An 18,163-nucleotide genomic window follows, 5' to 3' on the forward strand; every position below is an offset into this window, starting at 1 on the left:
TGAATATAGTAGCGCTATAGTAACCTACATTCGAATTGGTGTGATGATAAAATGTAAATAATATAATTAATAATCATAACATACCAACTGAATAACTGTTCAAAATGTATACAAAACAATAATATATGATTTCGATGTGGACTTTGTATGTTGAACAACAATCAACACATTATAGGAACAATATTAAGTACAGAGAATCATAATAAAATATTATAATATTATGAAGTATATAATTTCTATCGATTCATCAGCGACCTGTGACTCGTATAGTCGTATGATTGTGTGTTTTCCATAAGTTCACTATATTTATATATATATATATATACGAGTTAGCTGCCAAAAGCTTTGATGGGAATATACTTTCATCGGATATATAGTTATCACTTTATCAGTTAAATAGGCACAGTATTCTGTAGTTTTTCATTTTTAGGACAGATATTATAGTCATTAAATCTTCAACATAATACAATCATAATACAATTAGCTTCTTGTAAGTTTTGACAAGCATTATGTAAATTGGTATTTTTACGTTGAAGAGACTGTGATACTCCATATAATGGTCTTAATATTTTTTCCCATAAGCATATAACAACAAAACAAATTCAATTTTTTATAATTTTTTTTTTAGAGCATTTGCAATATTTTTTTCTGACTTGTTAAGGAAATATTCAAAACATCAATAAATCTCACTTTTAAGTATGGTTGGGTTTTTGACCAGTAAAAATCTTTTAATGACAATTGACCAGATTTTGACTCGTCAAAATTGTCAAAATCTTTTTTTAGTCCTGTCCTTAATTTAAATGGATAAAATTTATTAAAAGTTAAAACCATCAAATAGTAACAAAAAACATTTTTACACCTATTAAATAATGAATACATACAATTTTGTTTACAAATAAATAAAATATCAGTCTTTACTTTTTAGTTTTTATTAATAATGCAAATAAACAGTCAACAGAAAATAAAATGTCGGCATCTTTGACAGAACATAAATTTCAACTTTTAATAATAATCAACATTCAACAGTGATTACTAATTAATAACAATATAGATAAATTAAAATGATTAGTCTTCTATTTTCTATTAGGTAGTTTAATAGTTAGTAATAACTAATAAGTTATGATAAACTCAAAATAAAATAACCATGTATAACATAGTATAACCATGGAAGTTTTTTTTTTTCACTGGATTTTAACTGGTCAAAATCTTTGTGGTCAATTGACATTGTGCCATCCCTACTTTAAGGCATAAATAGATACGTGTCGCGATTCCCAGCGAGTGGGGCATACTTTGTTAGGACTCTTTGCTTTATTTTATTTGCATCTATTTCACCAAAAGCTAAAGTTGCCCACCTTGATGCACTTGAACTAAAAAAAATGAATACAGCCTGAACAGTTTCAAAACACATTAACACTTTTTGGTCACTCTTTGCAGCATCTGATATTATTAAGTTAAGATTATGCGCACAACAGTGTACCATAAGATGCCGTTGGAACTTTATCTTTAATTCGTTATTGCAAGCCAGAGTAAAATCCTTTCATTACAGCTGCTCCGTCATAACCGGGCGCATGTAAATTCGGGAGGAATACGATTCCGCACGTTTTTTTTTTTTTTGAACACGATTCCGCACACTTAATTGTTCATAGGAATACAATAGGAATTGAGCGCAACGTTGTCAAATTTATTAAAAATTAAAATAAACATGATGTATATGAATAAATCTTATTATAAAAAATAAATAATAAAAATAAATCTAAAAAACTTGTTATCTCATAGTCAGCCGTCATTACAAAAAAAATATATATATCAAATATTAATCAAAATATCATATTGACTAGGATGCTCAGTAAATTGTGGTATATATACCTAAAATATTATAGTTTCGCCTTCGCACCATACGATGTCCATTTGTCGTATATTTATTGTATATTGTTATCTTTATCGACATTATCGACTTTATCAAAAGTCCCAAATTATCTTATTTTCAATTAGTTTGAACTTGAAATATCGTGGTAAAGAAGTAGAAAAGTTCAGGTGCCTAAATAATATACTAATTGTATCAATCTCACGTTACAAGAAAAAACGTGCGGAATCGTATTCCTCACGGCAACGTCGCAATCAAATACAATACGGCATTTGGGTAGAAAAAAAGGTAATATCGAACAATAATGAACGTGCGGAATCGTGTTCTAACCGTAAATTCCACAGATTGCGACCCGTTTAGACCTTTTTCATGTAAATTCCACCGGTACGTTTAGGTATTTTACCTGAAAAAAAAAATGTAAACTCCACCGCCGGTGGACCACCGGTATATCTTTTCATAGCAGCATCAAGTCAATTTTTCCAATTTTTTTTCTTCAATAAAGTAATAAATATATTTTAATAATAAATTACAAATTAAAATAACAAATTGTATAAAAAAATAAATATAAATGGCATTTTTAAGGTCATTTTTTGAGGACATTTTTGGCTAATTTTTAGAACATATATTTTGTATGGTTTTGAGTACATTTAAATCCGGGCCCTAATTATAATATATCTATTGCATTTAATTACAATAATTATAAAAAGAAAAATCATATAAAAATCAAATAGAACTAATAGAAAAGTATATAATTATTAAGAGGCCGTCGTGGTAAAAGGTAAACTTATGCAACGCTCAAGAGATGGCGTTGTGCACCGCAGTGGCGTATTTTGGGGGGATGTCCTCCATGTCTTGACACCCCCTAAAATTTAAAAAAAGTCCTAATATATTGGACATTAGTGTTTTCACTTATTTTATAGTATACTATTTTTATCAAATGTAAAACTTCTTGTCATATCCTAATATATTAATTTGTTAAAAAATTAATTCAATGTATTTTTACATTAGTAAATAATACTAAAAATTTTGTTTTTGAGGTTCAATAAATGTTGACACCCCCCGAGAAATCAACCAAAATACGCCACTGGTGCACCGTAAGTATACCATTACGTAAGTATAGTACGTACCTATACCTAATACATAATTTATGTACAGATTTATTATTTATATATATTATATTCAGATACTTATATCTTTTTTTACACAATATTAAAATAAATAATATAATAGTAATTGAATATCTAATAGAGCTTTTGTAAAGAGATGTATATTTGGATTTTTATATGGAATTTACGTGCTTTCAGGTAAAAAAAATGTATCGGTGGAATTTACATGCTATAAATCCAACCCTAAAATCGACTACCTGTAAATCGGTGGAGTTCACAATCGCCCTCATAACCTTGTCCTCTACACATATTGATATCTTCATTAATCTTTATTACCTCAATACCACCTTTATTCAAATCTTGATAATTTATGTTATAATAAAATAAGTACTAAAAACACAGGCATCAAATGGTGCCCCCTAAAATGTCAGCTGCCCTGGTGTAAGTACCACCCAACACCCCCGTTTGTTGCGTCACTGAAAGGTAACAAGAGCTCCGATTAATGATTATAATCGTATAAGATTAATTATTCATATTATATTAAATAATTATTGATTAAATTAATTTGTTTTTATCATTTTGAACATGTAGCCTCCGTGGCGCAATGGCTAGCGCGTTCGGCTGTTAACCGAAAGGTTGGTGGTTCGAGCCCACCCGGGGGCGATTAGCTTTTCCTTTTTTTTCAAAGAAAATTTCAATAGTATACACGAGCGTGTCGATAAGGCCGATAAGAACACGTGATCATGGAGCACATTACTTTTAAGAAGTAATTAATAGTGACACAATTCTAAATTGTTGATTTTCGAGTTTCCGTTCATTCTATTATGAAGTGTTCTGCTCTTTATTTTATTTCATGTGATTAAAATATGTTAATTCACTGGAACTGACTTAAAAACTGTAATGTGTCATTATTCTTAAAGACGTTCATTAATTTCGTGCAAGAATATCGTCACAATTCAAAATTTGTGTCTATTTTTTGAGTCTTGACGCTATTCCTGATTTTTTTTACACAAAATTATTTACAACAAAACAACACATTATAGTTTTCTATTTTTTATTCATACTATTTCGAGTTTTTGGTAGACATAATATAAGATGTATATGTAATTCTTATCATCAATTGTGAAAATTTAATTTTAAAATCTTATAAATACCCTTAAATCATATATAATAATATTATTACAATAATACTAAAATACTATATAGTACGTTAAATTCACATTTTTCAATTTGTATTTTATAGTATCATTGATTTTGTATTATCAACATCTTGATAATCACAATTCACAATTTAATCTATTTACAGTGGTCGATGATGATCTAAAATGTATGTAAAATAATAACCATTATAATAATTGCGGTATAAAAACAAGTAACAAATATCTAATAATAAAAAATCTAGTTTTTTTATCATACGTTTTCAATTGGTTGATAATAATAACATTATAGGTATTATATAATAGGTTGTAGGAAAAAAAAACCACGAAAAAAAAAACCAAAAAATAAAAACAAAAACAAAAAAAACCAAATGAAAAAAAAATCCATGAAATTAAAAACCAAATTTTTATATTTTGCTATCATTTTTTTCTGTCATATTTTTGGTACCTATTATTATAGAAAATTTCAAATAAATATATTGTCAGTAGAATAAAATACAATATAAAAGTTATGGATACCTCATTGTATAATAGAGAACAGAACAAACATTAATAAGTTAGTTAATAAATTATATAAAAAATTACAAATAAATATCTCGTCATTATAGAATAGAATATAAATAAAAAAGTTATGGATACCTCATTGTATAATAGAGAACACGCATTAATAAGTTACCTAATTAATAAATTACATAAAAAATTACAAATAAATATCTCATCAATTGTCAGTAGAATAAAATATAAATAAAAAAGTTATCGATACCTTATTGTATAAGAAATTGCAGTTAAAAAGTTTTCAATGTCACGGGTACCTTTATTATAATCTTCACATAACTTTTTTAATTGGATTTGTAATTTTGGGCGTAGGACGTTTGCGCATCGCTATTGTTACGAATTACCTTTTTTATAGGCCGTTTGCGCATTGCTATTGTTAAAAAAGGCATAGGGTGATTTCCTATATCTATTGTTATCGTTATTGTTAAAAAAGACATAAATGTATACAAAAATAATCGTCAATATTCATATTAAGTTATATTCCGCTTTACAAAAATAAAAAATAAAATATTTTTGGACGTATACTATCATCTAATGAGATTAGATTTGTTATAATTAATTACTAACTTATTAGGTATTTACATTTATAAGAACTACGATTTTCGTATAAATCTACAACCGTGGTTCCTAAACTTGTACAACTGATAAATTATCAGTGCTTAATACTATCATAATATGTTATATAATGTTATCGGTATATCATTCGATCATGTCACTATTATAGTACTGGGCTCGACTTGTTCGATCGTTATAAAAATTAATTTTACCATTATCATTAGGTACCTTTATATTGTTAAAATGCGCGATGCGCAAACGACCAACCAAATTTATTACCTGTAGTACTAATGATGCGCAAACGACAAACTCCGGTAATTTTTTATACACCGTGTTTTGTCGCTTCTATTGGGGTACACCTAATTCAATTTGGGCCAGCTTAGTTTCATCAGATGCCAATTCTAACCTTATTTTATTTATAATAGTCCATATTGTTGGATGTGTTTGTCCTACTAGTTTACTGAACCTGAGGTTCCAACCTTCTGTAGAATTGTTTGTTCGTTCTTCGTCATTTAAAGTCGATTCGAGAATGGGGTCTGTTTTTTTATTGAGGTGTGGAGAATAGCTGGACAGTTTAGAGAACTCTTTTTATTACATTTCCATGTGTAATAATTTTTTACTGCGTGCTTCATTACGTACATAATATAGCCATTGAACGCTAATTTGTCTTTGCCTTTATTTGATTCTATTATTTCCATAATTAATCACAAAAACTTTAATGCTTTAAAACCGATGTTTTCTAGACGTCTACACTGTGTCACAACTAAATAGGTAGATGGTCAACTAAATAATAATTATAGCCACCACTCACTATAGGTAATACCTATATTATTATTAACTATAACAAAATGATGCATGTGTGCCTGTATTATCTACTGTATTAGAGTCTAGAACTCTATAAACAGTCTAAATAAGTCCTATGTAATGAATAAATGAACAACATAAGCTGTAGGTACCTTTTTTATCTTAATGGTATCTTTAATAATATAAAATATTATCTTTATATGGTTAAATACTTGTGCATTTTATACACACTCATATAGGTACATACACACACCCCAATAATACTTTCCTAAAACATAGTACCTATACAATTATTTACAGTTTATACTTATATTCTATTCTACTGACAAAATATTTATTTGTAATTTTCTGATTTATTAACTAACTCATTAATTTTTGTTCTGTATTATACAACAGATAGAATACCTAAAATATATGATAGCAAAATATGAAATTTGGTTTTTATTTTCATGGTTTTTTTTTCATTTGGTTTTTTATGTTTTGGTTTTTTTTTCGTGGTTTTTTTTCCTTGGTTTTTTTTTCCGCACGCCATATAATAACATTATATTTGTAATAATAATATAAAATTAAAATATAAAAAGCGGGTAAGTCGTGGATGTCGCTCTGCTCTACAGTAGGTTACAAGTGGTTTACTGTAATGGATCGAATTAAATTTGAATCCACTAATATTATAATATCATTTTACAATATTACAATTTTTAAAATACGTTTATCCGCGTAAAAATAAATTTCTTTAGTTTTTTGGAGGGATTCTTACCTGCTTCAAGTTGGTTGTAAAATACATCTTGACCAGCTTGTACTTTTCGTAAACAGTCGATGAAAGATCACAAACTATAGGATGTTGAACTGCCATTTCGAAATTTAGTCGTCTATTAGCTGTTTCAGCATGGTTGTTAGTCCTATCTTGACCATTCAAGACTCGCTGATGTAATTCCAAATATGGGGTGGAAATAATGCTGTCCGACGACCTCTTCCGTTTCTATTAACCCTTCCAACATAATTGTCCTTAAACCAGTCAAGTAAAGTTTGTAAGCATTCTGGTAAGTCATCTCCTAATTGTTGTATAGAGGCATTTAGGTTGTCGATTGGAACAAATGAAAGAGCTACGATCATTTTTATGAATATTAACCGATAAAAAGGGTTGTAATAACCAATTAGTTATATGTTATTTTAATATTATAGGTACCTCTATTACTTAAACGATAAAATTCAATCTATAATTAGTAATACGCGTATTATAGGTATGTAATATTCAATAATAAGCGATAATATTTGATATGATACGATAATAATAGTTATATTATGGACATATTATAATATCAATGGTTTTATAATTTATCAATATCTATAGATAAACCAGAACTATTAATTTTTAGTGTTTTTGAATTTATCTTAATATATTTTGATGATCTATTATTATATTATTTATTTTCTTTAAATTTTATCTTTTACGTCCAATTGTCCCCACGACCAAACAGACACCTCCAAACGGCTACGTCCATTTGTCCCTATTCGATTATATCATTATTATCATTGTATACGAAAAACAATTCTGAGCGGAGACGGTTTATCTGCCTTGACTGTCTAGGACATATTATAGATTATTAAAAATTTTTATGAATTTTTATCTAAGATAATTTGAACATTGCCGTAATTTTTACGTATTTAATCAAAATTTTAACTTTCAATGCTTATAAAAAAATTGGTGATTATGAATTTATTTTATTTTCCAACTGCTATTGTTACAATGTGTTAGAAGCTTTGTATTAAATTTTCAAGCTTTTCTACCCAACAAATAAATTTTGATCGATATTTATAGAAAAAAAAAACCTAAAAACAGTTGAAAAATTAAAATGTCAGTAAACAGCTCAAAACAAATCTAAATATTTTGAAAATTTTATCAAATATAGAAAATGCCTATATAAACATTCAGTGAAACTTTTAAGTATCTGTAGTCATTTGTTTTAGTGTTACACCAAAATAAGAAAATCGCTATATGAGAAATCTAGTGAAAATCCAATGTTGTAAAAATTTAAATTTCAAACACTCATAAAAAGTTTAATTTGAATTGCTGGTGGACATTTTTTGTGTGATAAAGATTGCCAAACTTGTAAGGAATCTTGTATTAATATTTCAAATCTTAGCTATAAGAGGAAAATTTGAATGAATTTCTAGCATAAAATAATTTGTGAATTTTCGTGATTTTTACGTATGTTGTCAAAATTTAAATTTAAATGCTTATAAAAAAAAATTGTGACTATGTATTTCTTTTATTTTGCAACTGCTATTGTAAAAATATGTGAGTAGCCTTGTACTAAATTTTCAATCTTTTCTATCCAACAAATACATTTTTATCGATATTTTAATTTAAAAAAAAACTAATATTGATCGAAAATTGCATATGCCTATAAATAGTTCAACTTGAGTAGAAATTTTTTGAAAATTGCATGTTGGATAGAATATACTTATATAAACAGTCAGTGAAAATTTCATGTATATATGGTAATTTATTTTAAAGTTACATCAAAAACTAAAATCGATTTTGTCAAAAACTAATCGTAAAATTCCCGTTTTTCCCTTAATTTTTAGATTGTTCATCCTGATCATGATAGAAATATTCAGGTATGATCATCGGATTGACATTATGGTATTTGTTGAGCACCATGGAGTAAACAATTTAATCACAATCATTCCAGGGAAAATGACGTCAACTGCGCAACTTTCTAAGCGGAAAATTCAAAATTCAAGGAATTCAGTGTCTTATTATTTATTTAAAATGTTTAGTAAACAATTGTATTTAAATTTTAGAAAAGCTTCAAACTGAATATTTATTTTTGTCATTGCTATTTGTTACTATACCAATACCATTTACCTCTTTGGATGTTCAAACCATGATTAATAACAATATTAGAAGATGGGTTACTTGAATAACACATTGTTACATGTTTTTTTTAAATAAATACAAATTATTTACATGTTTTGTTTGTTTTTTATTTATTTAGTTTGTCAAATTATTGAAATATATAATATTATAATACAATTACTTGACCACTTCAAAAACCTCAAAAAACTTACATGCTTTGAGAGAAATACTCCTCAAAGCCCATACATCACTTGTTTGACTTGTGTATGTGTGTCTGTTAGCTGATGACGCTGAATTGTTTAAATATATAAGTAATACCTGCTATATCTGAGCTTATTTACAACTAGTTTTTTTTATTTAATCTCCAGATGTTAGCAGAATCAGGTGCGGACTGGTAATAAAGGGCAAGGGATGCTAATAATTTAAAGGGAAAATAACAAAAAATTTTGGGGCAAATTTAAAATATGTAGATATAAATATTAAATATATATATGTAGAGATAAATATATTTTAGGGCAAGGGATGCTGTAGCATCCCAGACAGTCCGTGCCTGAGCAGAAAGACAGAGAATTACAATCATATAAAACCTTCTTATTCATAATAGGTATTAGGTAGGTACCTACTTAATCATTAAGATTAAGATTGAGAATTATTCCCTTCTGAACAATATCAACCATATCACATTTAAAACAAATATAAACAAGCATTAATTATCACAGTGTTTTTTATGTGTTCTATTTTTAAACATAGTCTTATGAATTTACTTTAATAATTATAGATAAAATAGTAACTTAGGCTAGTCGCTGACTGGAAATTTTCAGTTGCACAATAGTTTAATTGCATGGGTGACTTCCACAGTGATATATGAAAATCAGCTCACATGCAATACTAATCAGTTTGACTAACTAATTAGTTTGTGTTTTGCCACAAATTGTTTGATTGCGTGATTACTATCGTGCAACTGAAAATTGCCAGTCAGCGACTAGCCTTATAGTGAACTATAAAATTGTAATTTTTCTACCTGTAATTTTAACAAAGTACATATTTTATATTATTATTACTTTAAAATGCCGGAATGTGAAGTATTTGGATGTAAATATAATACTATAAAAAAAAAAATAGTAGAGGTAAAAATGTATTTACAAATAACAGAATTAGACTTCATAGATTTCCTAAGGACGATTTACACATACAACAATTATGGGTTAACTTCTGTGATAAAAAAAAAGAAATAAATATAAAAAACGGTAAGAATAATAAAATATAATTAATAATATTCAATTTTAATTTTACATAAATATAATTATAATACAATAAAAAAAAACACACAGCCCACATGTGTTCTATCCACTTTGAAAAAGATTGTTTTGAAAAGCCACTCATACAGAAAATGTTAAACTACTCTCCAATACAAGTGAGAAAATTGAAGAAAAATGTTATACCAACTATTAGGAATAGTGGAAAACACAGCACTCAAGAAAAAGTAGTTTTTGGTTTACAAATTTAATTAAATCAAGTATCCTTGTATGCGATTTTACTTGGTGTAAGAGAAAATGTATCACAGATACAAAAAGATACAAAAATTGACTAATGAAAACATTGCATATTCAATGACTTAAAGGAGTATTTCTCCCAAAGCATATAGGTTTTTAAGGCAGTCTCTAGAGTTTCCATTGCCAGGTTTGTGCACAACAAAATAATATTATAGCAAAATAGTATCCAAAATATATTTTTTAGGCCTATCCACTTTGCGTCATTGGGCATCAACATTTAATATTGAGAGAGGTATATTGACAGATGTACTAAGTATTTAGAAAAATAAAGGTAATTATTACCAATATTCATTCCATTATACATTTTTGATTATATTGTTCTTTTTAATATATTTTTCAGGATTGGAAATGTCTCCAAAAGAAAGAAGTTATTTCTTTTGACAAAACATAAATATCCAACTAAATCTGTTTTGACAAAAAAATGAGCAAGTTTTAGGTCCATTTAAATCTGTACAAACAGTTATAGCCAGAGGTGCTTAGTACTTAGTACTTAGTCAATAGTATAGAATAATTAATTATATTTTGTATAGAGGATATCCATCTGTAATAACCTGTAACATAAATTATTTATTTGAATGTATTCTTGTAGGTCTTTTTTCAAAATGGAAACAACCTATATTCTATAACTATGACACTCCAATGATAAATTTGTTATTATTGGGAATAATAAATAAATTGCATGATTGTGGATTTGATGTGGTCGCAACAGTTAACGACATGGGTCCGACAAATATTGGATCATGGAAATTATTAGATGTATCAGTTTCACATACATTTTTCAAACATCCTAATACAAACAATAATATTTATGTATTTGCTGATGTACCCCACTTATTAAAACTTGCCAGAAACCATTTTATTGACAATAGATTTGTTCTAAAAGATGAAAATACATAGGTAAAACTAAAACATAAATACAATATTTGTACTTAAGTCTTAAAGTAATTTATACTGATATATTATAAAACAAAGATGCAATTTACTATCATAATTATTATTTGACGATTTATGAATAGGTAAAAGTATAGTTGAAGAATATCTTCTACACAATAAACATGATCTTGGTTATGCACATAAAATCTCGGAGAGACATTTAAATGTAACTGCATTTAAAAGGCAGAATGTTAGACTTGCAACACAATTATTTTCAAATTCTTTAGCCAATGCAATCATGTACTGTGGACAAAAAGAAATTATTAGAAAAAACAATAACATAATATAAGTAGGTAGATAACAATGAACTGTTTTTAGGTATACTTATATCAAATACATCATTAAGTCTCTTACTGCCAGATTTAAAAAATAGATATGATGACATAGAATATATAGTGACCAGACGTCTTAACCGATAAGATGTCCTGGAAAATCTTTTCAGCTTTTTAAAAGGGATGATGTGTTCAGCAATTCAGCATAACAACTAACATTGCTTGAATTTAAATATTGGTCAGTTCAAATATGTACATTAATCTAATCAATAATTTCAAAATATAATTTTTTTTTTTATTTTGTAAATTATTTTAAGATATTACTTAGGTAATTGGTAAACATTCAAAAGCAGTATTTACTGAAAACCACAATGTAGAGGATAGTAATGAAGAATGTTTAGTCCATTGTTTATCAGGTAATATTATTAAAGACGGAACTGCAATTACTTCAGATGATTTACCAGATAGCACTTTTAAGAATGCTGAAGAATTGGCTACATTAGAATCTGGGTTAGATTGTACTCAAATTGAAATTCCTTCAGAAAATATGGATTTACTAAATGATTTTGAATCTAAAGTGCCTACCTAAGTGTTATTTAATAGGTAATATAATTAATAATAAAAAACAAACCTAATAACTTAACTTAGACAATCTTATAATTATTTACCATAATATTTTTCTTAGTGTACACAGAGTAATAGCATTGCCGAGGAAGATTACTTAGAGTATCTGGTTATGTTGCTCATCGTTTGTCAAATGAATTCCCATGGTTGGCAAAAGGTACATGTTGATCAGCAGATAATGAAAATTCTAAAACTTGGTCAGAACAAATCTCTAAAGGAAATTTAGCAATACCTTTCGATGAGTTGTTCAAATCTACAAAAAGATTGGAAGATCTGTTTAATAAATTTCATGGGAATGGTTTAAGCAAAGAACCAAAAATTATTAAGACAGTCACTGAGATGCTACGTAAAATTGAAAAACAAAGAAAACTAAAAAAATTTGGTGTTTTAAAATAAATAAAAAGATAATAATTTATGGTTTAGTTTAGAGTTTAGAAATATATGATTATCTATTTACTCAAAAATTGCTCATTAATATACAATAGTCAGTTCCTTTACTGCTAGGTACCTATATCCTAATTGTACAGCTATTGGATAGTAAACTTCAGCAATAGTCTTCCAATCAGAGGTTTTAACAACTACGACCCTTACAGAAAATATTTGGTTAGTACTTAGTAAATTTTTAAAAAACATCAATCTAAGACTTGGAATTGTTGATCCATGCAAAATGTTTTCCATTTGGACTGAACAACATGAACTAGTATGTCGATGAAATGTAGAGACTGTATAATAAGGGGATTTGGAGATTCGCTGATACAGGGTAAAATCATGGTTGGAATTTCAAACATATTGTATAATTTCAAAGTTTTACAGTTTACACGAATCCCAAACAACAATTAACAAATGTTTAACTATGTTTAAATAAAAATTAATAATAGCAGATTACTAGATTAGAATGACAACATGTTATTAGATAACAGCCTCATAGGTGATAAAATTTTTGTTGCGCACATGACGTCAGAGTTATGCGTATCAGAGCTGCGTGACATATCTGATTATTTCTATCATGATCCCGATTATTTAGAAAATCATTGTGAATTTTTTAATTTTTGATACCCCAAAGTACCAACTAGATTCACTTTCTGATCGAACGAAGTACTGAAGTCGAAAATCGAAGAACTTTTATTGCTCCAAAACGTGATGACAGACACAAAAATAAACAGTAAACACACATCATGGTAAAATCAATACATTCATCGAGCCGCTCAGAATCTAAAATTAAAATTAAAATGTACAATTTGTTGTTGACATTATTGTTGTTAATTTATTTTTTTATTATTAGTTATTCTTATTACCTAACATAAATGCATGGTCGAGTTTTAAAAAACAGGCTTATTGTAATTAAAATAATTTAAATTTATAATTTACATGTAACATTTTTATTTGCTAATCGAAAGAATGACATATTTTATAGATAAAAAATGATTATGTCATTCACGAATTTGTCAAAATGTTTTTAAGCTTATGTTAATAAAATCAATTATAATACATCCATATTATCATCTACCAAGTATTATTAAATAAATAAAAACAATGTTAATTAACGTAATTATATTATTTAAATAACATACAAATCTAATACTAATTTGAATTATTGTATCTTATTTAAACCAACTTAAATAGCTGATTTCCAAAAGTTGTGGTTTTTTAAATTGTGTCACTATTCTTTCAGCCGTGCAATATTAGTAATTAGCAGGTATAACGTTTTATCTCGATTTTCAACGATGTTTAAAATTGCACAGCAAATTTTCATTGCATACACATTAAAATATATATTTTAATGCCATCAGTCGACAGATCCTACTTATCGATTCTTCAATAATCTGATAAGAACTCAATGCTTAAAAGCATAGGCGTGCGCAGAGTTTCAAGTCAGGGGCAGCGAATATTTGTACCGGCCCATACATGGGTATTAAGTTAACATTTTTAAGCTCAAAATCAAAATTTAACTTTTGACCTTTAAATAAAAATATTTTAAACGATAATCATTGGTTAATCATAGATTGTTTTTGCTCAACACCGGTATACCAAATCAAAATTAAAAATACATCAAATATCAATAACACATTATTCTTTATTATTATGTTATGTAATTATTATATAGTAATAGTTCGGCCCATACAAATATATTCAAACCGTCCAGGAGCAGCAAGAGCACACCTTGCTGCCCCTGTGCGCACGCCTATGCTTAAAAGTATAATTATTTATTACTATTTTCTTATAAGTTGTAGGTAATTATTGTTAATTGTTACAAATAGCTAATAGGTAGGTACACTTACTACTACACAATTTTTTTTATAATACGTGTAAACAGAACAATTACCAGTATAGTATTGCATTAATACCTGGTAAAATAAAAACACAAAATGTATTCTAATAAGAAACTGACATTTATTTTGCCGATAACATAATAATAATTATGAGGTACAATAAACTAATAAATCCTAACTTAAATCTATAGTGAAAACATTATAATATATAGTAGGAAAAAAATATAGGATAGAGTTGAAAATGCCATTAATAATTACCAGGTCACATAATTACGAAATTAATCGACTTCTTCAACGGTAGGTCCTCGGCCACCGGCTCCAGGGAAACCGTTAGCACCGGGAGGCATGTTAGCTGCTCCGGCTTGTCCTCCTGCGCCATGTATCTTCAGCATCAGAGCTGAGCAGCTGTTCTGGATTTCCTTTAGCTTGAACTCGTACTCGTCTTTTTCAGCCAACTGATTGCTATCCAACCATTGGATAGCCGTTTCGCATTCCTTTATGCCGGTTTGCTTCTCAGACTCGGTCAACTTGTCACCAGCCTCCTCCAACGCCTGTTTAACACCAAACACGTAGCTCTCCAACTGATTTTTGGCCGCGATCTTCGCTTTTTGACGTTCGTCCTCCTCTTTATAACGTTCGGCCTCGCTGAGCATACGATCGATTTCGGCTTGAGACAAACGGCCCTTGTCGTTTTTGATGACAATGTTCTTGGAGCGACCAGAGCTGTTGTCCTTGGCCGAAACGTTCAAAATGCCGTTGGCGTCCATGTCGAAAGTCACTTCGATCTTGGGCACTCCTCTGGGCGCTGGAGGTATGCCGGTCAGGTCAAACGTTCCCAGCAGATTGTTGTCTTTTGTCAGGGCCCTTTCACCTTCGAACACCTGTACGGTGACGGCCGGTTGGTTGTCCGAGTACGTAGTGAACGTTTGCGTTTGTTTGCACGGAATGGTAGAGTTGCGTTCGATGATTTTGGTCATCACGCCGCCCGCGGTTTCGATGCCGAGCGACAGGGGGGTGACGTCCACGAGCAACACATCTTGAATTGCAGAACTCGTATCACCGCTGAGGATGGCTGCCTGCACCGCTGCGCCGTACGCTACCGCCTCGTCGGGATTGATGGACAGGTTGAGTGGCTTGCCGCAGAAGAAGTTTTGTAGGAGCCCCTGGATCTTCGGGATCCTCGTCGAGCCGCCCACGAGCACCACGTCCTGTATGTCTCCCTTGTCCAACTTGGCATCCGCCAACGCCTTTTCCACCGGTTGCAACGTCGACCGGAATAGATCGGAGCACAGTTCCTCGAAACGGGCCCGAGACACCCGAGTGTAAAAATCGATACCATCGACCAGAGCGTCGATCTCTATGGTGGCTTCCGAGCTGGACGACAGCGTTCGCTTGGCCCGTTCGGCAGCCGTCCTCAACCGTCTCAACGACCTAGGATTGGAGCGCACGTCCTTTTTGGTTTTCCTCTTGAACTCGTCGGCCAAATGAGATACCAGCCGGCTGTCGAAGTCCTCGCCGCCCAAGTGTGTGTCACCCGCCGTAGACTTGACTTCGAATATCGAACCCTCGTCGATCTGCAGTATCGACACGTCGAACGTGCCACCGCCCAAGTCGAATATCAACACGTTCCTCTCACCTTTCAGGTTCTTGTCCAGACCGTAAGCCAGCGCCGCGGCCGTCGGTTCGTTGATAATGCGCATTACGTTCAAACCTGCTATGGCGCCCGCATCCTTTGTAGCCTGTCTCTGCGAATCGTTGAAGTACGCTGGCACCGTTATGACAGCTTCGGTCACGTTACGGCCCAAGTAGGCTTCAGCGATCTCCTTCATTCTGGTCAACACCATCGAACTGATTTCTTCCGGCGCGAACACTTTCCGTTCGCCTTTGAATTCCACTTGGATCTTGGGCTTGCCGCCGTCGCTAATCACTTTGAACGGCCAGTGCTTGATGTCCGCTTGCGTCTTATCGTCATCGTAACGACGGCCGATCAGACGTTTGGCGTCGAACACCGTGTTGACGGGATTCATTGCCACCTGGTTCTTGGCCGCGTCGCCGATTAACCGTTCGGTGTCGGTAAACGCCACATAACTCGGTGTGGTCCTGTTCCCTTGATCGTTGGCGATGATCTCCACCTTGCCGTGTTGCCAGACACCCACACAAGAATATGTGGTGCCAAGATCGATACCAATTGCTGTTCGTCCGGTCATCTCGACTAAATTGTCCGTTTTATTCGCGCACAATTAATATTCGAAACAAAAAAACGGAATGCAAGTTTTGATATTTCGGTACTACGATTCGATCGCAATAACGATTTTCTTTCACTCTTAGATTTGTTAAAACACGCACAGTGAAATATAATGTAGTGTATAACACCGAGTGTCGCACTTGTAAAAATTATGGATAATAATAATATGTCGTTGTATTAATCGCACTGACGACGCTCACGAAACACGAATTCAAACTGACGACTGATAGTGCGCCGTTTTCGTATATATAGCCGGACCGAACGTTCTAGAAGGTTCGGTACGTTTCGCGAATCGCTGCTGTGACCACCGGGACGCACGCGGACCATCCATAACAATATTATTGTTGCCCGTGACACACTGTTTAGTTTTCACCACTGTTCATACGACTACGACAATGTAGAAATGTAGACTATTCGAGAATTTTCTTCGCTTTTCTCGTTAGCGTTTGTTTACTATTAAACGCATATTTTATATTTGTTTTTATTGATCAAATGTCCTATAGTTATAGTTATTATATAATATACGTATTATACGTTTACGAGATTGATCAATAATTCCAAAATATTCTTATTGACGAATAATGTATTGTATTTTAGAGGTACCTACCCACACTTACTATTTCCATCCGTATGTATTTTTTACATTTTTAACGTAGGTGCCTTTGATTTTAATGCAAATACATGTTGTAGATCAGCGTTTCCCAACCTTTTTCCCTCGCGGCACCCTAATCCCAACCCATATTTAGCCGCGGCACACTTGTCACTGACTTATATAATATTTATACATATTTTTTTTTATACCAGACTTTCGTCATATTAAATATTAATGCCGAAGTAGTTGTATATCAGTATAATATTACTAACAATCAGTTTAAAATGGTAAGATAGGAAGAAATATTATTATAATTATCCTAAATATTTAATTCATTGAAATGTAAAAACAAGATACATTATACATTATATACATTATAATAACATTACAATCACACTAATCACAGCAGACAACAAACGACTAACTGACTAATATTTTAAATTATTTAATAAGAAATGAACAATATCCCCGATAAGAGAATCGTTAAAACTATTTTAACCAATTACCGAAATTTTACATAAACGTTTATTAATAGTCGTGAAATTTCGCGGCACACCAATATGGGCCTCGGGGCACACCGGTTGGGAAACCCTGTTGTAGATCTTTATAATCTGTTACGAAAGTTAAAATTTGATTTTTGTGTTGTAAATTAAAATATTATTGTTTTTATTAAAGGGTTAAAACACTGAAATTCTACACTACCCCTCCCAAACATTAGGTTTCTTAGGAACAGTTGCATGAACGACCATTAAACATTTAACGAATCAATA

At 30.7% G+C, this 18,163-nt stretch overlaps 1 long non-coding RNA gene, 1 other non-coding gene and 2 pseudogenes across 2 annotated transcripts; 1 reads left to right on the top strand and 3 right to left on the bottom strand.

Annotated features, from left to right (window-relative positions):
* Positions 1–3,560: 3,560 nt before the first annotated feature.
* Positions 3,561–3,633, top strand: TRNAN-GUU (transfer RNA asparagine (anticodon GUU)). The gene has a single exon. It is a non-coding gene; the product is annotated as a tRNA-Asn (tRNA).
* Positions 3,634–6,752: 3,119 nt separating this feature from the next.
* On the bottom strand, positions 6,753–7,164 carry LOC149059047 (uncharacterized; annotated as a pseudogene).
* Positions 7,165–9,024: 1,860 nt separating this feature from the next.
* On the bottom strand, positions 9,025–13,171 carry LOC149059048 (uncharacterized). The gene is made up of 3 exons (XR_016190519.1): positions 12,795–13,171; positions 12,331–12,539; positions 9,025–11,633 (listed from the first exon to the last, which is right to left on the bottom strand). It is a non-coding gene; the product is annotated as an uncharacterized LOC149059048 (long non-coding RNA).
* Positions 13,172–14,655: 1,484 nt separating this feature from the next.
* On the bottom strand, positions 14,656–17,030 carry LOC107169808 (heat shock protein 68 pseudogene; annotated as a pseudogene).
* Positions 17,031–18,163: the final 1,133 nt, after the last annotated feature.

Source organism: Diuraphis noxia, unplaced genomic scaffold (assembly GCF_037042655.1).
Source record: "Diuraphis noxia isolate RWA-SAM2 unplaced genomic scaffold, SU_Dnox_SAM2 contig0002, whole genome shotgun sequence".
NCBI classification, from domain to species: Eukaryota; Metazoa; Arthropoda; class Insecta; order Hemiptera; family Aphididae; genus Diuraphis; species Diuraphis noxia.